We start from the raw sequence: 6,296 nt of genomic DNA, 5'->3' as shown, positions 1-6,296 counted from the left end.
GCCGGTCCACCTCGCCCGTTGACGATCGGGAGAGGTGGCTACATACAACTACTACTACTACACTTTAAGAAAAACATCTGGCGTTCTTTCGTTCTGCTTTTACAAAACATCTGGCGTCTTTCGTTGGTTTATTTCATCAATCAACGGCGTTTTGAACAAAATTTTTATTGTTTAATCACGCACAGGAGAAAATCTCACCAGGCACTACCTTGGAGGTAAACAATGGCTGCTAATAGGAATGAGAGACAGAAGAAGTCGGCTTTTAGCTAACACTTACACTTCTACTTCTACTAACGTTTCCTACTGGAACATGCCAATGGCTGCTAATGGGGAATGAGAGACAGAAGAATTCGGCTTTTAGTTAACGCGCACGCTGCGAATTTTTTATTGTTCAACAACGCACAGGAGAAATCTCCCACCGGCACCACCTTGGAGGTCAAAGCGTAAGACTTGTTACGGACTACTACGATGACTACGAGGGACGAATGGGTGCCGCCTTAAGGAGCTTCGCCCCTAAAATTACACCACCTCCCGTTAAAGGGGACCATGAGGCGATGCGAAGCCGGAGCACTTGCACGATCGCGTTCCGTTGGCGTTCTTTGGGCGTACTACCGACCTCGCGTCGTGGAACGCGAAGAGAAACGCTACGCGCGTCTTGTCTTCCCTCTAGCCTGGCCGGTAATTCTCACAGGGCGAGCGGGGAACGCGGTCGGCAGGCGTTCGAGAGGGGGGCAGCGTAGGAGAGTAGAGAGAGGGGGAGGGGATGCGCTGGTGCTCATCGCGGCGTTGCGCAGGAGAGAATTTCGGCATGTCTAGCCCGCGTTTCAGAGGAAGAGCGGAAAGGGGGAGGGGAGAGGGAAAGGGGGATGGGAGGTGAGAGGGAAAGGGGAGAGGGTAGCGCATGCGCAGTAAGGGTGGTCACGCCGCACACCACCATCACCACCACCACGACCGGATTGAACTCCGCCTTAAAGGGCCCCTCACCAGGCTTGACAATTTTGACCTAACGAGCGCAATGCATACACTGGGGGTTCACGATCACGTCTGCCAAAATTTGCAACGCTGCGCGCCGCGGAAATGGGTCAAATTTCAAGGTGAACGCTGCTTGCCCTTCCTCTCGCGGGCGCGCGCTTTAGAGAATGAGGGGATGACGTACATGAGAAAATGACCCTACGTAGATGATAGTGCAGTGACGTCGCTTCTCTACGTAGACGACTGTGCTCTGACGTCGCCAACAGTAGCACGTGACACTGCGATAATTATTTGACACGACATGTGCAGTTTGTGTAATTTGTTGCTTGAATAGATCTATAAAACTTGAGAGAAATAATGAGGCACAAAAAGGGAATGTGTGCGTTTTTTTCATTTTTTTTCGTGAATTGCAGCGAGATGCGGGTCTAATGTGCCTTCCTTTCCCATGCGTTCGTGTGCCCGCGGTTAGCGTATCGAGCAAACGCCAGCCCTGGAAACGAAAGCAGTGTTGTGGCGCGTTCGAGCACTCATTATGTTTATTTATTCTACCGCGTCCAAGTAAACGTTAATGCGGCACTGGCTCATGATAACGCCACTCTCGTGCCCGTACAAATGTCTCAACTTTCACGCCCGTCCCGCAGAAACAGGCAGTACACCACAGAGAACGCCGACAAAACGCCCACGGCCGCGACATAAAAAAAAAGGTAGCGGCCGTGCAACGCTGCTCGCGTGCTCGGGCTGGCTCGGGCACGTCACGCGCACGTGACCATGCATGCGCATGACGTGTTCGTGCGTATGTGTCAAGTGAAGAAGGCAGGGAAGAGATTTGCCTTGCTAAGGCTACACGGGGCGAGTGGCAAGGGTTTGAACTCGGCCCCTCGCATCATGGTTTCGCGCCGCTACGAATTATTGTTTTTCTCAGCTCGTAATGAACCGATTTGAAAAATTCTTGCGGCATACTGCTCTTCATCCGGCACACAACAACTTCCAGCGTCTAACTAAAATTTGCTATGTGGCCTGGTGAGGGGCCCTTTAAGATACTTCGCATCTAATAAACATCACTTGTCGGCTCCTTGACTTCCCATATAATTTTCAGGTTGTGAGACCAACGTCGTACACATATATGCTTGTACTATGATGAAGGAACGAATAAATGTAAAGAGAGAGAGAGAGAGAGAGATAATAAAACGAGAGAAAGGCAGGGAGGTTAACCAGAAGTGTAGCATCCGGTTTGCTACCCTACACTAACGGGAGGGGGAAAGGGAAAGAAAGATGGAAAGGACAGCGCAGAGAAGGGCAGGCGCGCGATAAAAAAAAGGTATAAACAAAAGGAAGCTGTAGAGCGGGAGTACTACAGCCTATTCAATAGGCCACTGGCACGCAAAAAGTTCACATTTTCCCCTTTCCACTCCCCCTTTCCACTCTTCCTCTGAAACGCGGGCTAGACATGCCGAAATTTCAACTAGCAATAGTCGCCCCTCAGTTTACACTTCATTGGGTACGACACCGCCTCTACGCCGTCTCTAGCCGTCTCGAGCGCAGCAATCTTCTGCGACTCGAAACCTGCCCTGCGCCAGCTCGCGAGGGAAGAACGAGGCCCCCTTCTTGCTCAGCGCGCCGCTCTCAGCCTGCTGGCCCTCCAGGAACGAGGCTGTGACGTGGTCCTTCAGTGGCTCCCTTCACACGTCGGCATCGCGGGCAACGAGGCTGCAGACGAGCTCGCAAAACGAGCACACTCCGCCGAGACTTCGCTGACAGATTACGCCAGCTCGTTCGACTCGGCACGCAACAACCTTCGCCGGGAGCTGGTGCGCGAGCATCCGGACGCACGGGTCGCCACCGGACACCCCCCTCCTCCCATCCCAGCCACTGGTTTCACTCGCCGCGAGCGCGCGCTTCTTCTTGCCCTGAGGACCGGTTCGGTGTGGCCCGCGGAACGCAGGCATCGTCTTCGCGGCGCCGCTGCACCGAACTGCACCGATTGCGGCGCCATCGAAACCCTGTGCCACCTATTGCTTGACTGCCCTTCTCTCAACACTGCGCGGAAGCGGCTCGTCATGAAGTACCGACTCGTCGGACTGCCGTGTGCGACCCTACAGGACTTGCTCCATCCCACCGGTCACGTGCACCGTCGCCGATCAGCCCTTGCGGCCCTACTCGCTTTTCTCGAGGATGCCGGCCTAGTCGAACGAATTTTCTAGCCGCTCACCACGGTGACTCGGATGCCCGTTCTCCTGCCCCCCCCCCCCCCCCCCTCACCTTTTTTTTCTTTTTTTGGTTTTTTTTTTCTTTTTTTTTTGTTTTTCACTCATACCTTTCTTTTTCTTCTTTTACCATCTCTTTTCACTCTCACTGTCCCTTCAATCCCCAATCCCCCGTGAGTGTATCGGTTGAGGTGTCCTCACTTGAGAGGCAGTTATCGCGCACTCTACACCCAATTTTCATTTTCATTTCCTTCTTCCTTTTAAGAATCACCCCCCCCCCCCCCATGCCGAAATTCTCTCCTCCGCAACGCCGCGATGAGCACCAGCGCATCCCCTCCCCCTCTCTCTCCTCTCCTACGCTGCCCCCCTCTCGAACGCCTGCAGACCGCGTTCCCCGCTCGCCCTGTGAGAATTACCGGCCAGGCTAGAGGGAAGTGCTGGAATGCCGACCTGAACTGTCTGCACAGCGAAAATCATTTAAGGAATAAATGTAAACCGAAATGAGGTACCTGTGGGGAAAAAATGGCAACACAAAATTTTGATCTTGTGTCGAGTGGAGAAAATGCGTTCTTTATTTGTTTATCTACTGCAACAAGTCAAAATGCGAAGCGCTTCTTGTATTTTTGTTTCACGTATCTTAAGATGACTGCCGAGGAGGAGCATGGCAGTCTTGAAAGTGGATCCTGGCAGTGAAGGTACTTTCGGGGTAATTGATGAGGACGGGCTTGTCCCGCACGCATGAGTGAGTTCACCTATCGTTTCCTCCTTTCTCTCCCGTCTCTCTCATCTTTCTATCCCTTTTTCCTGTTCCTGCAGCATAGCGTAGCCACCCAGATACTTTCATGCTTAACCTTCCTGCCTTCTGTCTTTCGATTTCCTTCCTTCTTTCAGGGGGTGTACTATTAACACATAATATCTCGAATCGATTCTTGACTCCCGAGAAAGGATGCCGCTAGTTTGTACCCATGCCCCCAACAGAGAGTTATCTTTGTTATGATTGAAAAGCTCAGAGAATAAGTTTCCTCATTCTACGGGTTCTATCTCTCATTTCATCCGCTACCGTTTCCTCATGTGCTTTTTTGCTATCAGTATTATTTACTGCAACCCTAATAGCATCACCTCATGTCTTGCCACTTCTTACAGCTTTAAGGACTCTTTCTAAACGTTTGTCTTTAACGCTTTTCTCAGAGCTGTCGTTCTAAGCACAAGGAGCCGCCGTCCCATCAAGGACCACTCTGCAGAAAGTGAAGAGGACATTCATTACGTTGGGCAGATGGACGAGCGACAAATATTCGACGTCAAAGCTCAGTCAAGCAATGACGTTGTGCAGGATAGACAGGTACAAATGCAAGTGAACTACATCGCTCAATAGCCGAGGTAAGGGGGGAAGTTATTTCTGGCTCAATTAGTGTAAAATGCATCGTTGTAGTGTGGCTTGAATTCTTCTGTATTTCACGCGGGATGGTTTGGACGAGAGAAAAGTCGTTTTTTCGTCTGCATTTTTATTTCAATTCGCAATTTTCTCCCACACTATAGCTGGAGATCACATTTTATCACTCGTTCAATAAAGAGCTATTTCTCATTCTTGCGCGCGAGTTTTCTATCGGACAGTGGCGCGAATTGTTACGTTGCGCCTTCACTTTCGCACATTGATTGCATAATTTACAGCAATTACTTCCCACTGCTATCAGATTTCTTGATGTTTCGTATATAATGTTTATGAACGGAGACCTGAGCATCACGTTGTGTGATAGGTAATATCCGCACGAACAGCTCAAGCTTTGAAATCTGCGCACAACGTATTAGAAACGGCAGGACGGACGACGAACTTCCACTGGACGTTCTTGCCCATCATAATGTTTACTGTCCAAACAATATTGTAATTCGCAGGAAACTTAGTATAGATCTCACTGATTATTAGGATGATAAAGGGGAGTCGCCTACCTAAACTTGCAACGTTAAGTTCCAGGCTCAGGTGTCCCTTGTACCACCACAGTTAATCACCAGAGATTTACACGCCCCGCCACGGTGGTCTAGTGGTTATGGAACTCGAGTGCTGACCCGAAGGTCGTGGGATGGAATCCCGGCCGCGACGGCTGCATTTTCGATGGAGGAGGAAATGTTTGAGGCCCGTGTACTTAGATTTAGGTGCACGGTAAAGAACCCCAGGGGGTCGAAATTTCCGTAACCCTCCACTGCGGCGTCTCTCATAATCATATCGTGGTTTTGGGAAGTTAAACCCCAGATAATATTATTATTATTGCATATTTTTGCGGAAGATGAAAATAAAACGAAACTGACACATACTTCACTTTCTTCCGAATATATAAACAGGTATACTTTATCCCTGTACTCCCGAAGATGCATGATTCCTCTCCAACCACGGCACCACAACTAAGCAAAGTGAATGGTTTTCTTCAGGAGATCAGTCTCGATGCAGGGCAATAGATGAAGATATTTTACTGGTAGCCATAGAAGCAACGTGGGTGAAGTTAATTACATTTCGAGTAAAACATGTAGTCAATCCGAAGGCACCTGTCTAAAAAAAACTGCATACACGTAAAATAAACACTTCACTGAAAACGAGTTGTTACTAATTTGAACTCTTTGTTTAAGTGAACTGTTTCTTTTTCAGAAGCCGAAATTTAAGCATCTCAGTCGTTAGGCTCGAACGGAATCTGAACGAAGCAAGCAAAAAAAAAAAACAACACTAAAATTCTTACTTTTTGAAGAAAAGGTATCATGAATGCCTGCCACAACCCCAGGATGCCCCTGACGTCATCGCCGAAACCGGCCTCTATTTACATTTTTATTTGCTTATACCGTTAGGCAATCTTTTCGAATAAAAAGAAATGAATAAAAAATTAATTGGCACTGCAGTCTAGAAAGGTAGGTGTTCTGATATTAGAGGATACTTTTAAAGAGTACATTGAACTGGGCTTGGGCTGGTACTGGTTCATTATGTTACGGCTTGACAAGAACGACAAAAAAAAGCTAGGGCACGCATGCGACAGGAAACAAAACAGCGCTGACTATCAATTGAAATTTCTGATAACAAGAAACGTTTTTATCGGGAGGGCCAATCTTACGCGCTTGCGCACAGTTAACTGCGACATACAT

General features: G+C 48.9%; 1 pseudogene; it reads right to left on the bottom strand.

Moving 5' to 3' along the window:
- Positions 1–2,341: 2,341 nt before the first annotated feature.
- LOC125758751 (U4 spliceosomal RNA) lies at positions 2,342–2,496 on the bottom strand (annotated as a pseudogene).
- Positions 2,497–6,296: the final 3,800 nt, after the last annotated feature.

The sequence above is a fragment of the Rhipicephalus sanguineus genome, chromosome 5 (assembly GCF_013339695.2).
Source record: "Rhipicephalus sanguineus isolate Rsan-2018 chromosome 5, BIME_Rsan_1.4, whole genome shotgun sequence".
In the NCBI taxonomy this organism is placed as follows: Eukaryota; Metazoa; Arthropoda; class Arachnida; order Ixodida; family Ixodidae; genus Rhipicephalus; species Rhipicephalus sanguineus.
Note: the sequence above shows the minus strand (reverse complement) of the source record. Positions and strands in the feature narration are given on the sequence as shown.